This window comes from Scyliorhinus torazame, chromosome 5, assembly GCF_047496885.1.
Source record: "Scyliorhinus torazame isolate Kashiwa2021f chromosome 5, sScyTor2.1, whole genome shotgun sequence".
NCBI classification, from domain to species: domain Eukaryota; kingdom Metazoa; phylum Chordata; class Chondrichthyes; order Carcharhiniformes; family Scyliorhinidae; genus Scyliorhinus; species Scyliorhinus torazame.
In genome coordinates, this window is record NC_092711.1 from 173,829,625 (window position 1) to 173,852,748 (window position 23,124).

A 23,124-nucleotide genomic window follows, 5' to 3' on the forward strand; every position below is an offset into this window, starting at 1 on the left:
TTTGGAGTTTCGGAAGATCCTGGAGTTCAGGGGGCGAGAGAGGCTGACGTCTTGGTCTTTGTCTCCTTGGTAGCCCGGAGACGGATATTGTTAGCATGGAGGGACTCGAAGCCCCCAAAATCAGGGGTTTGGGTCAGAGACATGGCTGGGTTTCGTAGACTTGAGAAAATTAAGTTCACCCTGAGAGGAGCAACGTTAGGGTTCGTTCGGAGGTGGCAGCCGTTTATCGACTTCTTTAGAGAAAACTAAACTGTCAGCAGAGGCAATAAAGGGGGGGGGGGGGGGGGGGGGCGGGGGTGATGGGATAGGGGGGGCGTTAGGCTATTTTGTGTCTAGAGTAGGCGTGAGCTGTGGGAGATGGAGGGATGTTTACGCACTGAACTATGTTTACATTTGTATTTGTATCGCTTATTGTAAGAAAAGCATAAATGCCTTAATAAAATGTTTTTAAAAATCTTTGCCCCTCGCACCTTAAACCTATGTCACCCGGTAATTGACTTTTCCAACCTGGGAAAAGCTTCTGACTATCAACTCTGTCTGTGCCACTCAGAATTTTGTAAACTTTTATCAGGTCGTCCCTCAACCTCCGTCGCTCGAGTTTCGAATCCGAATTTATCCAACCTCTCCTGACAGCTAATCCCCTCCAGGCCAGGCAGCATCCTGGTAAACCTCCTTTGTACTCTCTCCAAAGCCTCCACATCCTTTTGGTAATGTGGTGACCAGAATTGTCGGCAATATTCCACGTGTGGCCTAACTAAGGTTCTGTACAGCTGCAGCATGACTTGCCAATTTTTATACTCAATGCCCCGACCAATGAAGACAAGCATAGAATCATAGAATTTACAGTGCAGAAGGCGGCCATTTGGCCCATCGATTCTGCACCGGCTCTTGCACCTACTTAAGCCCACACCTCCACCCTATCCCCATAACCCAGTAACCCCACCCAACACTAAGGGCAATTTTGGTCACTAAGGGCAATTTATCATGGCCAATCCACCTAATCTGCACATCTTTCAACTGCGGGAGGAAACCGGAGCACCCGGGGGAAACCCACGCACACACGGGGAGAATGTGCAGACTCTGCACAGACAGCGACCCAAGCTGGGAATCGAACCTGGGACCCTGGAGCTGTGAAACAATTGTGCTAACCACTATGCCACCGTGCTGAACAAGCATGTTGTATGCCTTCTTAGCTAACCTATCCAATTGCATTGCCACTTTCCGTGTTTTTTGTTGTTGTAAGTTCCCAATCTACCAGACCATGACAGTTTCCTTCTGCGGGAAACACCCAGATAAATTAGGCAAAAGAACCCTGTAACCACCATAGCCCATCTTCATGGCAACATGGCTGCTTTGGGAACTAAATATCTTCCAACGTGCAAACACCTTTTAATTCTGTGCTCCTCGTCAAACATGGAACCAGGTAATCACAACGAGCCTCAAAAATGGTCAGCCCACTGGAGGCAGAGGTGTTAGACCGGCCAGTCCAGCAGAAAGAAACCCTCCAATCATCACCATTCACCAGATGTCAGAATGAACAAAATGCAGTCCTGGGTGTCAGTGAGAGCAGAAACAATACAACGGAGCCAACATCTGTAATTTATTGTGAACTTGTTGGAGTCACAACAGGTGTGATGAATCACAAAACCCCTTCCCACATTGAGAGCAGATGAATGGTCTCTCCCCAGAATTAACTCGCTAGTGTCTCCGGATAATTGAATGTCTCACCTGCTCAGAGCAGGTGAATGGCCTCTTCCAGGTGTGAACTCGCCAGTGTTCCTGCAGGGTGTATGGATATCTGAATCCCTTCTCTCACTAAAAGCAGGTGAACGGCCTCTCCCCATTGTGAACTCGCTGATGCGTCCGCAGGTTGGATAACTGAGTGAATCTCTTCTCACACTGAGAGCAGGTGAACGGCCTTTCCCCAGTGTGAACTCGCTGGTGTGTCTGCAGGTGGGATGCCCGAGTGAATCTCTTCCCACACTGAGAGCAGGTGAACGCCTTCTCCTCAGTGTGAACTCGCTGATGCGTCCGCAGGCTGGATAACTGAGCAAATCCCTTCTCACACTGAGAGCAGGTGAACGGCCTCTCCCCAGTGTGAGTTCGCTGGTGTTTCTGCAGGTTCGATGATTGAGTGAATCTCTTCTCACACTGAGAGCAGGTGAACGGCCTCTCCCCAGTGTGAACTCGCTGGTGTTTCTGCAAGTCGGATGATTGAGTGAATCTCTTCTCACACTGAGAGCAGGTGAATGGCCTCTCCCCAGTGTGAACTCGCTGGTGTGTCTGCAGGTGGGATGACCGAGTGAATCTCTTCTCACACTGAGAGCAGGTAAACGGCTTCTCCCCAGTGTGAACCTGCTGATGTGACAGCAGGCTCGATGAAGTAATGAATCCCTTCTCACACTGAGAGCAGGTGAACGGCCTCTCCCCAGTGTGAATTCGCTGGTGTTTCTGCAGGGCAGATGATTGAGTGAATCCCTTCTCACACTGAGAGCAAGTGAACGGCCTGTTCCCAGTGTGAATGCGCCAATGAGCTTCCAGTGCAGATGGAAACCTGAATCCCTTCCCACAGTTCCCACATTTCCACCGTTTCTCCAGGGTCCGGGTGTCCTCGTGTCTCTCCAGGTTTGTGGATCAGTTGAAACCTCGTCCACACACAGAACATGTGTACGGTCTCTCCCTGCTGTGAATGGTGCGATGTTTTTTCAGGATGTGTAACTGGTTAAAGCTCTTTCCACAGTCAGTGCTCCAGAACACTCTCACTCAGGTGTGTGTGTCTCGGTGCTTTTCCAGTCACAATGATGTTTAAAATCTTTTGAAGCCGACAGAAAAGACAAACATTTCTCCTTCTCGATTCAATGACCGGTGATATTCAGTTCCAAGGAATTGAGAGACTCTGTTAGATCGAGAGGTGGGATTTCTGTCTGTAATTCCTCCTCTTCTAATACCCTGTAAAAACAATTTACAAAAGACATCATTGTCAGTAAAGGATAGAAATTCAGAACAGACAATTCTAGTTCCTAGAGAACATTCTTTCCTCTCTCATTCCCCAAAGCTGTAAATCTCCGTCCCACACACTCTCCCTCCATTCTCACTCTGCTGTATCTAATATCCACCCTCCCAATTCTCCTGAAGGTGCGGATTCAGGCTGATTGACAGATCCATGCTCACTGCTTCCTATCCTAGGCGCAGAGTTCATAAGAAATACGAGTGCAGTTGGCCATTCGGCCCATCGAGCCTGCTCGTCTATTCTGTGGGATCATTGGCCGATCTATGTCAGCGATATTATCCATGTTATTGACCAGAGGCTGAGTGTGCTGACTCAATATCTGTGAGCTCATGAGGCCACGCTGCGAAACGCCATAAAGAGATTCGATGATCCCGAGGAGAGAATCCAGAATGTTGAGCAAGATGCCTCCTCGGCAGAGGCAAGAATTTAATCCTTGGAAAACTGGCTGAGTGGTGTGGTGGACTCCTGGAGAACCGAGGGTCAGAGAAAGAACATCCAAGTTGTCGGCCTGCGAGAAGGTGTGGAGGGTAAGGCTCCCGTTAGGTTCTTCGAGGACCGGCTGCCACGTTTTCTCAAGCTGGATGTGAAGCCTGAGCGATTCAAATTAGAAAGGGCATCGGATCCTGTCTTTGAGGCCGGGGTATGTTTTCATCCCAGGCCTGTAGTCTTTCACTTCCACAACTTGAAAGGTCACCAGAGGGTCCTGGAGACGGGTCAGGTGAGGTAGGACCTGGCTCCCACCTCACCGTACAGTGAATTATGTTGCTTTATCCTGTGACCCTGTAAATTGTATCCGACAACTCAGTCAAGTCTTTCAATAATCCGACTACTGCCTTGGCCTTCGCTAAATCCTCGAAGGGCAAGGATTGGAGCAATGATTTGCAGCTCAGACTAACTCAGGCTCTAATGTAAACTCTTTTCCTATCATGGTGTTGGTGTCTGAATTTGTTATCTTTTATCCTGTTGAAGGGAGTTGTTATTCTGTGAGCATCGATTGAATGTCTTCTTCTCGAGTGTTCCAGGGACTCGTATTATCTTATCTCAGTTATGGTAGATGTGCCGTGTGCTTATTATCCATCATCTTTCTTCTATTATCCGAGGGTTAATCATGGCAGAACCGAGTGGTGCCATTGCCAAAAGGGTGGTTCCACTGTGCTAAAGTGGATTGGTCACACTAAATTGCCGCTTAGTGTCCAAGATGTGTAGGTTTGGTGGGTTGACCATGATCAATGCACCGGGTTACGAGGATAGAATGGGGAGTGGGCTTCAGTGAAGTGTTCTTTCTGAGGCTCAGTGCAGACTTGAGGGGTGAATTGCCTTCTGCACTATAGGAGTTCTATGTCATCTATGTTGTGTTATTCATTTTAATTTGTATATGCTGTTAGTCTGTTTGTAATATTTTACAAACTGAATTGTTATCCTCTGTTTTTATATAATCTTACCCTTTTTCCCCACTCACTATTTTAACCTGTTAACTGGTTGTTCAATTGATCTGGCATTTCATCTCGAGGCTCTGGTCCCTCAAATATCCTGTTCCAAATTAATTCTGCAATGTGTTTTCCTAAGCTGGCACCGAGCGGGAATTAAAAGGATGGGGGATTTATTAATCAATGTGACTTTTGCCAGTCTGAGGGCGCTGGAGGAGAAATTTGGGTTACCTCCGGGAAATGCCTTTCGGTATATGCAGGTTCGGGCATTCGTGAGAAAGCAGGTAGGGGAATTCCCGCTGCTGCCGGCCCAAAGGATACAGGACAGGGTGGTTTCGGGCATGTGTGTCTGGGAGGGCAAGATATCGGAGATATACTAGGAGCTGCAGGAGGCGGAGGCAGCCTCGGTGGAGGAGCTGAAGGGCAAGTGGGACGAGGAGCTGGGTGAGGAGCTGGATGAGGGCCTGTGGGCTGATGCCCTGGGCAGGGTCAATTCCTCCTCATCTTGCGCCAGGCTCAACCTGATCCAGCTTAAAGTGGTGCACAGGGCGCATATGACAGGGGGCGAGGATGAGTACGTTTTTTGGGTAGAGGACAGGTATATGAGGTTTAGGGAGCCCAGCAAACCACGCCCATATGTTTTTGACATGCCCAGCGCTTACGGAATTTTGGAAGGGCTTCGCAAATGCTATGTCCAAGGTCTTGGATACTCGGGTCAAACCGAGCTGGGGGATAGCAATATTTTGGGTATCGGATGATCCGGGAGTGCAGGGGTCGAAAGAGGCCGGAGTTCTGGCCTTTGCCTCCTTGGTAGCCCGGAGAAGACTCTTGTTAATGTGGAGGGACGCGAAGCCCCGAAGCGTAGAGGCTTGGGTCAATGACATGGCGGGGTTTCTTAGGTTGGAGAAGATAAAGTTTGCCTTGTGAGGGTCCTGGCAGTGGTTCTCCGGGCGGTGGCAACCGTTCCTTGACTTTCTGGCGGAACGTTAGGGGGAGGTCAGCAATATCAGCAACCCGGAGGGGAGGGGGGGGTGGAGGAGGAGGGGGGCGGGCTGATTTCTTTTGCTTTTTGTAAGGGCCGCATGCCCCATTTTGCTTTGAGATGGGTGTTAAATTGTTAATCGTTTAGAGGGTTAAGTTATTTTGTTTTGTTGGCATATTGCCCTGTTTTCTTCGTATTATTTTCCTTTTTGGAGTGTTTTGTAAAAATTATTGAAAAACCTGGAATGAAAACATTTATTAAAAAATTTTTTTTTTAAATTTGCAGTGTATTGCTTGGATTTATGTTGGCAATATCTCTTGTTCCTCTCTGTGCCCATTTTCCACCATTTTTTCTGTTACTCTGTTGCACTCATTGTTTAAAAAAATGAATTTTTAAAAAGCAACTCATTACAAATCTGTCCACCTCATCCGTGAATATATTCAATGACCCCCACACCCCACTGGTCCCTGTGGAAGAGAAATCCAGAGACTAATAACCCTCTGAGGGAAGAGATGACTGGAAATATATAACATAGCGACAGTACAATATTACACAACTGGAAATAATAATAAATGTACTGTATTACAGAACCATAAATAATATATCTAATCTGTCCCATATAACAACACAAGACACACTTGGCTTTACCAAGATGGCGCCGGAGCGAGGCGACTCTCTGCGAGCTCTCACAAACAGATCAACTTTTGACTTAACTTATACTCGTTCTAATCTTTTAAAATTTAATTCTAAACCTAACATTATTACTAACCTCTCTCTTTTACATTGTATATGTTGTGTTGTCCTATTATGTATTTTCTTTTATTCCCTTTTCTTCTCATGTACTTAATGATCTGTTGAGCTGCTCGCAGAAAAATACTTTTCACTGTACCTCGGTACACGTGACAATAAACCAATCCAATCCAAAACATGTCTGTCTGATATTAATTTACTGCCCCTTAAATGTTAGCCATCTTCTGGGGAAACCAGCCCTTGAATTGTGAACATTGGGAAAGAGACCATCCTTTTAGCCAGACAAATGTGTCAAGCTGAGGGAGCAAAGGATGTCAATGTCTTTAAGAGAGAGACCTGGGCTAAGCTTTGCAGAGTCTGCACCCTCCCTGGATTCACTTCCTTTCCCTTCAGAATGAGAAAATAAATGGAAAGGGGGAGAAAATAAATTGTTTTACTCACAAATGTTGGAGACAGGAGGAAGTTTTCAGTCTGTGTGAGGCCCCAGTTTTGCGCAGTGTCCAGCTTCCGCATTCAGACAACGGGGAAGCTGATTGGATGGGGAAGAGAGTCCTTCCGGTTCACTAACTCGCCCCATTGGTCAACAACTTTCCGGCGAACGCAGTGGAATCCGCGGTGACGTCTCAAAGTCCAGTGCGCAGGTCCGGCGCGCAGACACACCAGCTCCGCCCCACTCATTGTTCCCCCTCCTCCCCAGACAAGGTTTCCAGGCAACCGGCTGACATCTCTGGCCAGAGCGAGAAGCCTCTCGGTTATTTCCCCTCCCCCCGGCCCGGGACTGCGCATGTCCAAGAGAGAGAGAGAGAGAGGCGAGGGAAAGCCCATCCCCTGACCTTCCTGCTGAGGCGTTGACCAATGGGAAGAGTTAGGACCGGAAGGACTCTCCTCCTCCAGCCAATCACCGCTAGCTTTGTGTGACTGGAGATTGAGCTTCACACTGTCTGATACCTCCTGTCTCCAACATCTGAGAATAAAACAATTATTTTCTCATTCTGGCCTTCAATTGGTCAGTTGCAGCAACTGAAGGGAAAGGAAGTGAATCCAGGGAGGGTGCAGACTCTGGAAATCATGGCCCAGGTCTCTCACTCTCTCTTAAAGACAGTGATGTGGAGATTCCGGCGTTGGACTGCGGTGAGCGCAGTAAGAAGTCTTAGAACACCAGGTTAAAGTCCAACAGGTTTGTTTCAAATCACTTTCGGAGCGCTGCTCCTTCCTCCGGTGAATGAAGAGGTAGGTTCCAGAAACATATATATATATATATATATATATAGACAAAGTCAAAGATGCAAGACAATGCTTTGAATGCGAGCATTTGCAGGTAAATATGTCTACAGATCTGGAGAGAGGGGTAATCCCAGGTTAAAGAGATATGAATTATCTCAAGCCAGGACAGTTGGTAGGATTTCGCAAACGCAGGCCAGGTGGTGGGGGGTGAATGTAATGTGAAATGAATCCAAGGTCCCGGTTGAGGCCATACTCTTATGTGCGGAACTTGGCAATAAGCTTCTGTTCGGCGATTCTGCATCGTCGTGCGTCCTGAAGGCCGCCTTCATAGAATTTACAGTGCAGGAGGCCATTCGGCCCATTGAGTCTGCACCGGCTCTTGGAAAGAGCATCCTACCCAAGGTCAACACCTCCACCCTATCCCCATAACCCAGTAACCCCACCCAACACTAAGGGCAATTTTGGACACTAAGGGCAATTTATCACGGCCAATCCACCTAACCTGCACATCTTTGGACTGTGGGAGGAAACCGGATCACCCGGAGGAAACCCACGCACACACGGGGAGGATGTGCAGACTCCGCACAGACAGTGACCCAAGCCGGAATCGAACCTGGGACCCTGGAGCTGTGAAGCAATTGTGCTATCCACAATGCTACCGTGCCGCCTTGGAGAATGCTTACCCAGAGATCAGAGGCTGAATGCCCTTGACTGCTGAAGTGTTCCCCGACTGGAAGGGAACGTTCCTGCCTGGCGATTGTTGCGTGATGCCCCTTCGTCCGTTGTCGCAGCGTCTGCATGGTCTCGCCACTGTACCGTGCTTCGGGACATCCTTTCCTGCAGCGTATAAGGTAGACAACATTGGCAGAGTCGCAGGAGTATGTACCGTGTACCTGGTGGGTGGTGTTCTCACGTGTAATGGTGGTACCCATGTCGATGATCTGGCACATCTTGCAGAGATTGCCATGGCAGGGTTGTGTGGTGTCATGGTCACTGTTCTGAAGGCTGGGTAGTTTGCTGCAAACAATGGTTTGTTTGAGGTTGCGCGGTTGTTTGAAGGTAAGCAGTGGGGGTGTGGGGATGACCTTGGCAAGATGTTCGTCTTCATTGATGGTATGTTGAAGGCTGTGAAGAAGATGTTGTAGTTTCTCCGCTCCGAGGAAATACTGGACGACGAAGGGTACTCTGTCTGTTGTGTCCCATGTTTGTCTTCTGAGGAGGTTGGTGCGGTTTTTTTGCTATGTCTCATTGGAACTGTCGATCGATGAGTCGAGCACCATATCCCGTTCGTACGAGAGCATCTTTCTGCATCTGTAGATGTCTGTTACGCTCCTCCTTATCTGAGCAGATCCTGTGTATACGGAGGGCTTGTCCATAGGGAATAGCTTCTTTAATATGTTTAGGCTGGAAGCTGGAGAAGTGGAGCACCGTGAGGTTATCCGTGGGGTTGCGGTAAAGCGAAGGACTGAGGTGACCGTCCTTGATGGAGATGAGTGTGTCCAAGAATGCAACCGATTTTGGAGAGTAGTCCATAGTGAGTCTGATGGTGGGATGGAACTTATTGATGTCATCATGTAGTCGTTTCAGTAATTCTTCGCTGTGGGTCCAAAGGAAAAAAATGTCATCAATGTATCTGGTGTATAACGTTGGTTGATGGTCCTGTGCGGTGAGGAGGTCTTGTTCAAACTTGTGCATGAAGATGTTGGCATATTGAGGTGCGAATTTGGTCCCCATGGCTGTTCCGTGTGTCTTGATGAAGAACTTGTTGTCTAAGGTGAAGACGTTGTGATCCAGAATGAAGCTGATGAGTTGCAGAATTGCGTCTGGAGATTGGCAGTTAACGGTGTTTGAGACTGAGGCTGTTGCAGCAATGCCGTCATCATGGGGGATGCTGGTGTCGAGTGCCAAGACGTCCATTGTGACGAGGAATGTTCCTGGTTCAATTGGTCCATGGGTGCTGAGTTTCTGTAAGACGTCTGCCGTATCACGACAGAAGCTGGGCGTTCCTTGTACGATGGGTTTCAAAGATGCCCTCGATGTAGCCAGCAAGGTTCTCACACAGGGTCCCATTGCCTGATATGATAGGATGGCCTGGTGTGTTGGCCTTGTCTATTTTCGGGAGGCAGTAGAGATCTCCAACGCGGGGAGTACATGGGAAGAGAGCACGTAGGGTGCTCTGAAGGTCTGGATCCAAGGTCTTGATCAGTCTATTGAGTTGGCGGGTGTGTTCCTTGGTTGGATCTGCAGGTAATGCCTGTCGTGTTCCTGGTTGTTGAGTTGTCGGTACATTTCTTTGCAGTAGTCCGTTCTGTTCAGTATGACAGTGGCCCCTCCTTTGTCTGCTGGTTTGATGACGATGCTGCGGTTGGTCTTGAGAGTGCGGATGGCATTGCGTTGTGCTTGGGTGACGTTCGGGGCTGTCTTGTGAATGCGACTGATGAATCTGGCATTGACGCGACTCCTGACGGCTTGAGCATACATGTCGAGTCGAGGGCAGCAGCATTCTGGAGGGGTCCAATTCGACTCTTTCCTCTTCGGTTGCCGCACCGCAGATCTCTCGGTCTGCTGTTCTGGTTCATTGGTAGTCTGCTTGTGTTGGCTGTTGGCCTCTTGGGGTCTATAGAAGAATTCCCAGAGCCTCATTCGCCTGATGAACTCCTCCGTGTCTGCCGCGAGACTGATTATAGCCAAGTTCCACACACATGAGTGCGGCCTCAACCGGGATATGGGGTTCATGTCGCATTACATTCATCCCCCACCATCTGGCCTGCGAAATCATACCAACTGTCCTGGCTTGACACAATTCACACCTCTTTAACTTGGGGTTACCTCATCTCTGGATCTGTAAAGATTTAATCACCTTCTAATGCTCGCATTCCAAGCATTAAGACCATAAGACATAGGAGCGGAAGTAAGGCCATTCGGCCCATCGAGTCCATTCCACCATTCAATCTTGGCTGATTTCAACTCCATTTACCCGCTCTCTCTCCATAGCCCTTAATTCCTCGAGAAATCAAGAATTTATCAACCTCTGTCTTAAAGACACTCAACATCCCGGCCTCCACCGCCCTCTGTGGCAATGAATTCCACAGACCCGCCACTCTTTGGCTGAAGAAATTTCTCCTCATCTCTGTTCTAAAGTGACTCCCTTTTATTCTAAGGCTGTGCCCCCGGGTCCTAGTCTCCCCTGCTAATGGAAACAACTTCCCTACATCCACCCTATCTAAGCCATTCATTATCTTGTAAGTTTCTATTAGATCTCCCCTCAACCTCCTCAACTCCAATGTATATAATCCCAGGATCCTCAGACGTTCATCGTATGTTAGGCCTACCATTCCTGGGATCATCCGTGTGAATCTCCGCTGGACCCGCTCCAGTGCCAGTATGTCCTTCCTGAGGTGTGGGGCCCAAAATTGTTCACAGTATTCTAAATGGGGCCTAACTAATGCTTTATAAAACTTCAGAAGTACATTCCTGCTTTTATATTCCAAGCCTCTTGAGATAAATGACAACATTGCATTTGCTTTCTTAATTACGGACTCAACCTGCAAGTTTACCTTTAGAGAATCCTGGACTAGGACTCCCAAGTCCCTTTGTACTTCAGCATTATGAATTTTGTCACCATTTAGAAAATAGTCCATGCCTCTATTCTTTTTTCCAAAGTGCAAGACCTCGCACTTGCCCACGTTGAATTTCATCAGCCATTTCTTGGACCACTCTCCTAAACTGTCTAAATCTTTCTGCAGCCTCCCCACCTCCTCCATACTACCTGCCCCTCCACCTATCTTTGTATCATCGGCAAACGTAGCCAGAATGCCCCCACTCCCGTCATCTAGACCGTTAATATATAAAGATAACAGCTGTGGCCCCAACACTGAACCCTGCGGGACACCACTCGTCACCGGTTGCCATTCCGAAAAAGAACCTTTTATCCCAACTCTCTGCCTTCTGCCTGACAGCCAATCGTCAATCCATGTTAGTACCTTGCCTCGAATACCATGGGCCCTTATTTTACTCAGCAGTCTCCCGTGAGGCACCTTATCAAAGGCCTTTTGGAAGTCAAGATAGATAACATCCAATGGCTCTCCTTGGTCTAACCTATTTGTTATCTCTTCAAAGAACTCTTAACAGGTTTGTCAGGCACGACCTCCCCTTACTAAATCCATGCTGACTTGTCCTAATCCGACCCTGCACTTCCAAGAATTTAGAAATCTCATCCTTAACAATGGATTTTAGAATCTTGCCAACAACCAAGGTTAGGCTAATTGGCCTATAATTTTCCATCTTTTTCCTTGTTCCCTTCTTGAACAGGGGGGTTACAACAGCGATTTTCCAATCCTCTGGGACTTTCCCTGACTCCAGTGACTTTTGAAAGATCATAACTAACGCCTCCACTTTTTCTTCAGCTATCTCCTTTAGAACTCTAGGATGTAGCCCATCTGGGCCCGGAGATTTATCAATTTTTAGACCTCTTAGTTTCTCTCGCACTTTCTCCTTTATGATGGCTACCATATTCAACTCTGCCTCCTGACTCTCCTGAATTGTTGGGATATTACTCATGTCTTCTACTGTGAAGACTGACGCAAAGTACTTATTTAGTTCCTCAGCTATTTCCTTGTCTCCCATCACTAGATTACCAGCGTCATTTTGGAGCGGCCCAATGTCTACTTTTGCCTCCCGTTTGTTTTTAATGTATTTAAAGAAACTTTTACTGTCATTCCTAATGTTACTGGCTAGCCTACCATCATAATTGATCCTCTCTTTCCTTATTTCTCTCTTTGTTATCCTCTGTTTGTTTTTGTAGCCTCCCCAATCTTCTGACTTCCCACTACTCTTTGCCAGATTATAGGCTTTCTCTTTTGCTTTGATGCATTCCCTAACTTCCTTTGTCAGCCATGGCTGCCTAATCCCCCCTCTGATAACCTTTCTTTTCTTTGGGATGAACCTCTGTACTGTGTCCTCAATTACTCCCAGAAACTCCTGCCATTGCTGTTTGACTGTCTTTCCCACTAGGGTCTGCTCCCAGTCGATTTTCGTCAGTTCCTCCCTCATGCCCCTGTAGTTACCTTTATTTAACTGTAACACCTTTACATCTGATTCAACCTTTCTTTCAAATTGTCTGGTATCTTTGAATCTGTCTATATATATATATATATATATATATATGTGTATGTTTCTGGAACATACCTCTTCATTCACCTGAGGAAGGAGCAGCGCTCCGAAAGCTAGTGACATCGAAACAAACCTGTTGGACTTTAACCTGGTGTTGTAAGACTTCTTACTGTGCTCACCCCAGTCCAACGCCAGCATCTCCACATCATGTCTTTAAGAGAGAGTGAGAGACCTGGGCCAAGCTTTCCAGAGCCTGCACCCTCCCTGGATTCACTTCATTTCGCTTCAGTTACTGCAAGTGACCAATTGAAGGTCAGAATGAGAAAAGAAATGGAAAGGGGGAGAAAAGCAAGTGTTTTACTCCCAGATGTTGGAGACAGGAGGAGGTTTCAGTCTGTGTGAAGTTCAATCATTTACACAAAGCCCGCGTGCTGATTGGCTGGAGGACTAGAGACCTTCCGGTCCTCCAGCTCTTCCCATTGGTCAAAACGTCACAGGGAGGTCAGGGGTGGGCGCTCCGTCGCAAACTCGCAGCTTCCTTTCTTCCCTGCACATGCGCAGCCCCGGGCTCGGTTGGAGGGGAAGGTCACTGACTGGGTTGTTCCCCCGTCAGACCCTGAGCACCGACCAGGCTGCACGGAAAGAGCTGAAGCGGCTCCCTGTCGGAAGGGAAGACGCGCACCTCCCGCCAGACACCCGCAAATGTCAATATTTTTATTACTTTTCTTTTCACCATTTTTCAAACAATGAAAGCAGCAGACAAACTGGCGGGAAATGGGCCCAGAGAACAAGAGATATTGCCGCAGAAATACAACCAGACATTGAGAATTCATTCAGAACAGGATATCTGAGGGAGCACAGCCTCCAGATGAAATGTCAGCAATTCAACAACCAGTCAACATGTTCACATAGTGAGTGGGGAAAGCGGGTTAGATTCTATAAAAACAGGAGGATAACAATGCAGCTCACACACCCCAAAGTATTGGCAAACTGACTAACAACATAGTCAAACTTGAAATGGATACATTGAATTCGCTCATGGGAAGCCCAGGAAGAGCAAGCCTATAAAATTGAAACATCTGAATTTGAGGTTGGGTCTCATCCGTTGCAGAATGGGGAGGGCAAATTTTTAAAAATAAGGCAGGATCTGTACAAAATCAGCTGGGAGCAGCCACTTGTAGAAAAATCTACATCAGAGCAGTGGGGTTCAATCAAAAGGCACATGGCGGCACGGTAGCTAGCACCGCTGCTTTACAGCTCTAGGGTCCCAGGTTCGATTCCCGGCTTGGGTCACTGTCTGTGTGGAGTCTGCACGTTCTCCCCGTGTCTGCGTGGGTTTCCTCCGGTTTCCTCCCACAGTTCAAAGATGTGCAGGTTAGGTGGTTTGGCCGTGTTACATTGCCCTTGGTGTCCAAAAAGATTAGGTGGGGTCACGGGGATAGGGTGGAGGTGTGGGCCTCAGTGGGGTGCTCTTTCCAAGGGCCGGTGCTGACTCGATGGGCCAAATGATCTCCTCCTGCACTGTAAATTCAATGATTCTGTGTTCCCATGATAGTGAAGGATGGGAGCAATAAGTCCAGGGAACCCTGGATGTCAAGGGATATCCAGGGTTGGGTAAGGAATTAAAGGTGAGTCTTATCACAGATACCGAGGGCTCAAAGTGGATGTCCTGAGGAACAGATAAAGTGCAAAGGATTACTTAAGAAAGGAATTAGGAGAGCAAAGAGGGAGCATGGAAATTAACTGTTGGACAAAATAAAGGAAAATCCAACAAAGTTTTATAAGTATATTTGGGGCAGGAGGTTGACTAGGGTAGGAGTAGGGACCAATGTGGCAATGTGTGCATGGAACTGGAAGATACAGGTGAGGTTTTAAATGAGTACTTTGCATCTGTGTTCACTACAGAGAAGGATGATGTAGGCATAGAAATCACGGAGGCACATTGTGATTTGCTTGAACAACTTGACATTGAGAGGGAGAAGGTATGAACAGTTTCACCAGGTTTGAAAGTGGATAAATACCCAAAGCCAGGTGAGATGTAACCCAGGCTGTTGTGGAAGGCAAAGAAGAAGATTGCAGAGGCTCTGACAAACATTTTCAAATCTTCTCTGGCCACAGAAGAGGTGCCTGAGGACTGGAAGACAGCTAATGTGGTGCCATTATTCAAGAAGGCAAGTAGGGACAAACCAGGAAATTACAAGCCAGTGAGACTAACTTCACTGCCAGGGAAACTACTGGAAAACATTCTGAGGGACAGAATTAATCTCCACTTGGAGCGGCAAGGATTAAACAAGGGAGAGCATGTCTTACAAATTTGATTGAATTTTTTGAGGAAGTGACTAGGTTGTAGATGAGGGTAGTGCGGTTCATGGAGTCGACATGGACTTCAGTAAGGCTTTAGACAAATTCTCACATGGGAGGCTGATGCAGAAGGTAAGAGCCCAGGGGATTCAGGGCAATTTGGCAAAATGGATCCAAAACTGGCTTAGTCGTAGGAGGCAGAGGGTGATGTTTGAAGGTTGTTTTTGTACCTGGAAGCCTGGGTCCAATGGTGTTCCGCAGGGATCAGTGCTGGGTCACTTGTTGTTTGTAGTACACATCAGTGATCTGGATGTGAATGCAGGAGGTATGATTAGGAAGTTCAAGGCTGACACAAAAATTAGTGGTGTAAATAGTGAGGAACAAGACCTTAGATTACAGGACAATATGGATTTGCTGGTTCATGGGCAGACGAGGGGGAAGCAGGGTGGTGCAGGGGTTAGCACTGCCACCTCCCAGCGCCAAGGACCCAGAAACTATCCCGGACACATTCCGGAAATTCACTCCCTTTCTGACAGGTGCTTGTCTGCCTCCCAATCTGTGTCAGTTATAATCCCTCATTAATATTTCTCTGCCTTTGCTACACACTTGCTAAATTTCTGCCTTTATACAATCTAGCACCTCAGAACTGCCACCAGGGGGTCGATACACAACACCCATTACAGTTTTAGATTGTTTTTCTTCCTCAGTTCCACTCCTATGGTCACCACATTCTCTGGTCCCCCCCCTGTAAACTTTATAACCAATATATTTAGTTCCCAGTCCTGACCATCCTGCAGCCAATTCTCTGTAATAGCAACAACATCATAATCTTCAACATGCATTTGCGTCTGCAGCTCATCTAGTGTATTCCTTACACTCCGTGTATTTGTCTATAAAACTCTTAATCGGGCTGTTCCCCCTGACCGCTCCCTCAGCACTGCTTGTTTGTTAATTGCTTGTTTGTTATTTGCTTGTTTGTTATTTGCTTGTTTGTTATTTGATTGTTAGTTACTTTTGCTTTAACCAGTATACTACTTGTAGTTTTGTCATTAGCTGCAGTTCCTGACGACCTCCCTATTTATCCTTTCCATGAGGACACTGGTCCCAGATCGGTTCAGGTGGAGACTGTCCCAACGGTACAGATCCCCTCTGTCCCAATACTGATGCTAATGCTCCATGAAATTGAACCCCTCTTTCCTGCACCACTCTTTTAGCCACGTGTTTACTTCCCTAATTTTCTCATCCTGGGCCAATTTACACGTGGCTTGGAGATTATAATCTTGAGGATCTGTTCTTTAATTTTGTTCCTAGTACGTGATTTTCCCCAAACAGGTCCTCTTTCCGAGTCTTGCTGATGTTGTTTGTCCCAACGTGGACCACAACAACTGGATCCTCCCCCTCCCTCTCCAATATCCTTTCAAGCCGGTTAGAGATGCCCCTCACCCTGGCACCGGGCAGGCAACATACCATGTGGGACTCTCGGTCCTGCTTCCAAAGGATATTATAGAATCCCCGACAACGACTATTTCCTCCCCCCACTTGAATGGCCTCCTGTACCAGGGTGCAGTGGTCAGCCAGCTCATCCTTCCTACAGTCACTGCTCCGATACTCTGCCCCTCCGAGTCTGCTCCCTGGAGACTCGGCTGTGAATCCCCGAGATAAGGTTTCTGTATTCACAGCTCCGAAACTCGGTCCCTCTGTCCGCTCCCTGGAGACTAGGTATGGGGAATAAGTGCATCAGGCTCTGGTCAGACCCCTTTGGAGTATTGTGAGCAGTTTGGGGACCCGTATCTCAGGATGGATGTGCTGACCTTGGAAAGGGTCCAGAGGAGGTTCACAAGAATGATCCCTGGAATGAAGAGCTTGTCGTATGAGGAACAGTTGAGGACTCTGGATCTGTTTTTGTTGGACTTTAGAAGGATGAGGGGGGATCTTATTGAAACTTACAGGATACTGCGAGGCCTGGATAGAGTGGACGTGGAGAGGGTGTTTCCACTTGTAGGAAAAACTAGAACCAGAGGGCACAATCTCAGACTAAAGGAACGATCCTTTAAAGCACAGATGAGGAGGAATTTCTTCAGCCAGTGGGTGGTGAATCTGTGGAACTCTGCCGCAGAAGGCTGTGGAGACCAAATCACTGTATGTCTTTAAGAAAGAGATAGATAGGTTCTTGATTAATAAGGGGGTCAAGGGTTATGGGAAGGAGTCAGGAGAATGGGGTGAGAAAAGTATCAGCCATGATTGAATGGCGGAGCAGTCGAATGGCCGAGTGCCCTAATTCTGCTTCTATGTCTTATGGTCTTGTGGTATTGGAACCGCGGTCTTGGGGAAAGAGAGAACAAAGAATGGTCCAAAGAAATTAGAATTATCTGTTCTGAATTTCTATCCTGGACTGAGTGTTGACTTTTGTAAACTCCTTTTACAGATTTTAGAAGAGGAGGAATTACAGACGGAAATCTCAATTGTCACGTCTCGGTCTTACAGACTCACTCGATACCTTGGGATCTGAATATCATCGGCCTTTGAATCTCGAAGGAGAAATGTTTGCCCGATCTGTCGGCATCAAAACATTTTAAACATCAGTGTGATTGGAAAAGCACCGAGACACACGCACCCGAGTGAGAGTGTTCCAGAGCACTGACTGTGGAAAGAGCTTTAAACAGTTACACAGCCTGAAAACACATCGCACCATTCACAGCGGGGAGAGACTGTACACGGGTTGTGTCTGTGGACGAGACTTCATGTCCAACATGGAGAGACACGAGGAGATGCAAAACATGAGGAAACCGTGGAAATGTGGGGACTGTGGGAAGGAATACAGAATCCCATCTCAGCTGGAGATTCATCGACGCAGTCACACTGGGGAGAGGCCGTTCACCTGCTCTGTGTGTGGGAAAGGATTTACTCAGTTCTCCAGCCTGAAGTCACACCAGCCAGTTCACACTGGGGAGAGGCCGTTCACCTGCTCTCAGTGTGGGAAAAAATTCAGTGTTTCATCCCAAGTATTGAAACACCAACGAGTTCGCACTGGGGAGAGGCCATTCTCCTGCTCTGACTGTGGGAAAGCATTCACTCAGTTCTCCAGCCTGAAGTCACACCGGCGAGTTCACACTGGGGAGAGGCCGTTCATCTGCTCTCAGTGTGGGAAGGGATTCACCAAGTTATCCAGCCTGAAGTCACACCAGCGAGTTCACACTGGGGAGAGGTCATTCATCTGCTCTCAGTGTGGGAAGAAATTTCCTCGCTTATCCAGCCTGAAGAGACACCAGCGAGTTCACACTGGGGAGAAGCAGTTCACCTTCTCTCAGTGTGGGAAGGGATTCATTCAGTTGTCAGACCTGAAGACACACCAGCGAGTTCACACTGGAGAGAGACCATTCACCTGCCCTCAGTGTGGGAAGGGATTCACTCAGTTATCCAGCCTGAAGACACCAGCGATTTCACACTGGGGAGAGGCCGTTCACCTGCCCTCAGTGTGGGAAGGGATTCCCTCGGTTACCGGACCTTAAGAGACACCAGCGCGTTCACACTGGAGAGTGGCCATTCACTTGCTCTCAGTGTGGGAAGGGATTCAGTGATTCATCCAACCTGCGGACACATCAGCGAGTTCACACAGGGGAGAGGCCATTCACCTGCGCTCAGTGTGGGAAGGAATTCACTGACTTATCGAACCTAAAGAGACACCGGCGAGTTCACGCTGGGTAGAGTCCGTTCACCCCTCAATGTGGGAAGGGAATACATGATTCATCGCACCTGCTGACACACCAACCAGTTCCCAGTTGATTACAGGGGTTGGATTCTGCTGTTATTGTTTCTGCTTCAATTACATCAAGGACGGCATTTTGTTCATTCTAACTGTAGGTCAATGGGGAGGGTCGCAGGATTTCTTTCTGTTAGACTGGCCGGTCTCATGGCTTTGTCTCCAGAGGGCTGATGCTCTTCGAACCTTGTTGCGACTACCTTGTTTTAAATTTCACAAGGATCACAGAGTGAAGGGGTATTTGGAAGTGAGAAGATATTTAGTTTGCATTTCTGTTTGGATGCCCCCCAAATCCTGCCACATTGCCATGAAGATGGGCCCTGGTGGTTACATTTTTTTTTTGTTTAATTTCTCTGGGTGTTTCGCACAGAAGAAACTATCAGGGTGTGGGGGGGCAAGTTGTCGGAGGTGGACTGGGAAACCACATTAAATGGGAGACAGGCAATAGCTAATATTTAAGGAATTATATATCTACCGGGGGGTCAGTTAGCTCAGTTGGCTGGATGGCTGGTTCATGATGCGGAGTGACTCCAATAGCCGGGGTTCAACTGTTGTACTGGCTGAGGTTATCGATGAAGGGTCCACCTTCTCAACATTGCCCCTCGCCTGAGGTGTGGTTACCCTCAGGTTAAATCACCAGTTATCTCTCTCTCTCTCTCAAAAGGGAGATCAGCCTCTGGTCCTCTGGGACTTTGGCAACTTTCATTTCACACACATACACCAAATATAGATTCCTTCAGGGAACAAAAATCCAACCGGAAAAGTGATGCCACCGTGGCTAACAAGAGAAGTTAAAGATTCCATTAGATCAAAGGAAGAGACTCATAAAGTGGCCAAAATAGTTGTAAAGCCTGAGGATTGGGAACTTGTTTTAGAATTCAGCAAAGGAGGACCAAAAGAAACTGATGAGGAGAAAATAGAATATGAGAGCAAACTGGGGAGAAACGTAAAAACCGACTGGAAAAGCTCCTATAGGAATGTGAAAAGGAAAAGATTAGCAAAGACTAAGGTGAGTCCATTCCAGGCAGAGACAGGAGAGTTTATAATGGGGAATAAGGAAATGACAAAGAAACTAAACAATATGTCTATCTTCACAGAGGAAGATACAGAAATTATCCCCAAAACACTGGAGAAGCAAGGAATTAGTGAGCACGAGGGAATGAAAAGGATTAATATTTGTAAAAAGTGGAACTGGAGAAATTAATGTGGTTGAAAGTTAATAAATCCCCAAAAGCTGCTGCTCTACATACCAGAGTGTTGAAAGAGGCGGCTGGAGAGATAGTGGATACATTGGTGATCATCTTTCAAAATTCTATAGATTCTGGAATGGTTCCTGCAGATTGGAAGGTGGTAAATGTAACCCCAATATTTAAGGAGGGAGAGAGAAAACGGAGAACCACAAACCCATTAGCCTGACATCAGTCTGAGGGAAAATGCTACAATCTATTATAAAGGATGTGATAACATACGAATTAGGAGCAGGAGTAGGCCACTCGGCCCCTCGAGCCTGCTCCATCTTTCAATAAGTTCTAAGCTGATCTGATTGTAACCTCAACTCCACATTGCCGCTGACCCCCAATAACCTTTCACCCCCTTGATTTTCAAGAATCTATCCAGCTCCACCTTCAAAATATTCAAAGACTCTGCTTCCACTGCCCTTTGAGGAAGAGAGTTCCAAAGACTCCCAACCCTCTGAGAGAAAAAAGTTCTCATCTGCCGTAAATGATTCTCCCACAAGAGGAAACATCCTTTCCACATCCACCCTGTCGAGGCCCCTCAGGATCTTATACGCTTCAATCAAGTCACCTAAAATCCATTGGACACAGGCCCAGCCTGTCCAATCATTCCTCATAAGACCAGCCTCCAATTCCAGGTACGAGTTCAGTAAACCTTCTCTGAACTGCTTCCAACACATTTACATCATTCCTTAAATGAGAGCAATACTGTACACAGTGCTCCAGATGTGGTCTCACCAATGTCCTGTATAAATAAAGCATAACCTCCCTACTTTTGTATTCAATTCCCCTCACAATAGACAATAACATTCTATTAGCTTTCCGAATTACTTGCTGTACCTGTATACTCGCCTTTTGTGAATCATGCTCTTGGACACCCAGAACCCTCTGAATCTCAGAGCTCTGCAATCTCTCACCATTTACATAATTTTTATTATTCTTCCTGCCAAAATGGACAATTTCACATTTTCCCACATTGTACTCTATTTGCCAGATCTTTTCCCGCTCACTTAACCTATCTATATCACTTTGTAGTCTCCTTCTGTCCCCTTCACAATTTACTTTCCTACCTATCTTTGATCATTGGAACATAGGAGCCGGAGTTGGCCATTCAGCCCATCGAGCCTGCTCACCATTCAATAAATAGGAGCAGGAGTTGGCCATTCAGCCTGTCGAGCCTGCTCCATCATTCAATACGATCATGGCTGACCATCCACTTCAATGCCTTTTTCCCCACACTATCCCCATATCCCTTTGTGTTATTGGTATTTAGAAATCTGTCAGTCTCTGCTTTAAACCCACTCAATGACTGAGTTCCCACAGCCCTCTGGGGTAGAGAATTCCAAATAATTGACAACCCTCTGAGTAAAGAAATGTCTCCTCCGAGACCTGTCCTAAGTGACTTCCCCCTTATTTTGAAATTGTGTCCCCTGGTTAGAGTGGTTTCACAGGTTGGCGCAACATCGAGGGCCGAAGGGCCTGTACTGCGCTGTTAGGTTCTATGGTTCTGGACTCCCCAATCAGGGGAAACATCTCACCTGCACCTCCCCTGTTTATTCCATTCGGTATTTTATAGGTTTCAATGAGATCACCTCCCATTCTTTAAAACTCTAGAGAATACAGGCCCAGTTTCCTCTATCTCTCTTCATAGGACAGTCCTGCCATCCCCAGAACAAGTCTGGTGAACCTTCATTGCCCTCCCTCTGTGACAATAATACCTTTCCTAAGGTAAGGGGAGTAAAACTGCACACATACTCCAGCTGTGGTCTAACCAAGGTTCTATACTATTGAAGCAAATCTTCACTACTCCTGGACTCTCATCCTCTTGTGATAAAGACCAACATCCCGTCAGCCTTCCCAATAACTTGCTGCGCCTGTATGTTAGCCTTCAGTGACTTATTGATGAGGACACCCAGGTCCCTTTGTACATCTACACTTTCTAATCTCTAACCATTTCAGAAATACTCTGCTCATCGGTTCCTCCTACAAAGTAATAATCTTACATTTTTCCACATTATATTCCACCTGCCATGTCCTTGCCCACTCACTAAGTCTGTCCAAATCCTCCTGGAGCCGTTTTACATCTTCCTCACAACACACATTCCCACCCAGCTTTGTGTCATCTGTGAACTTGGAAATATTATATTTGGTTCCCACATCCAGATCATTGTATAAACTATGAACAGCTGGGACCCAAGTACTGAACCTTGTGATACCCCACTAGTCACAACCTGCCAAGGGGAGAATGACCCATTTATTCCTCCTCTCTGTTTTCTGCCTGTTAGCCAATCCTCAATCCATGCCAGTATATTACCTCCTATCCCATGTGTTTTAATTTTGCAAACTGACCTCTGGTGACACACTGGTTAGCACAATGCCTCACAACGCCAGACACCGGGGTTCGATTCCAACCTTGGGCAACTGTCTGTGTGGTGTTTGCATATTCTTCCTGTGTCTGCGTTGGTTTCCTCCGGGTGCTTCGGTTTCCTCCCACAGGCCCAAGAAGTGCAGGTTAGGTGGATTGGCCATTCTAAATTGTCACTAGGTGGGGTTACGGGGATAGGCTGGGGTATTGTGATTAGGTACGGTGCTCTTTCACAGGGTCGGTGCAGACTCGATGGGCCAAATGGCCTCCTGCACTGTAGGGATTGTTGATTCTATGAGCTCCTGTGGGGTGTTTATCAAAAGCTTTCTGAAAATCCAAGTGAACTACATCCACAGACGCCCCTTTATCAATTCTGATAGTAACATCCTCAAAAACCTAAATGGTTCATCAAACATTATTTCCGATTCCGAAATCCATGTTTGATTTTTTTAATCCACCTACCTGCACATCTTTGGGTTGTGGGGGTGAAACCCACGCAAACACGGGGAGAGTGTGCAAACTCCACACGGACAGTAACCCAGAGCCGCGATCGAACCTGGGACCTCGGTGCCATGAGGCAGCAGTGCTAACCACTGCACCACCATGCTGCCCTCTAAATGCATGTTTATTCTTATCCAGGTGTCCATTTAGCACATCCTTTATAATAGATTCTGGTATTTTCCCAATACTGATGTCAGGCTAACAGTTCTGTAGTTCGCCATTTTATCTCTCCCTCCCTTCCTGAACAGTGGGGTGACATTTGCTACCTTACATCTGCAGGAACCATTCCAGAATCTATAGAATTGTGGAAGATGATCATCAATGTATCCACAATCTTTATATCATCACTTTTGACTGGTTCTGAGACATATAGAACATTACAGCGCAGTACAGGCCCTTCGGCCCTCGATGTTGCGCTGACCTGTGAAACCACTCTAAAGCCCATCTACGCTATTCC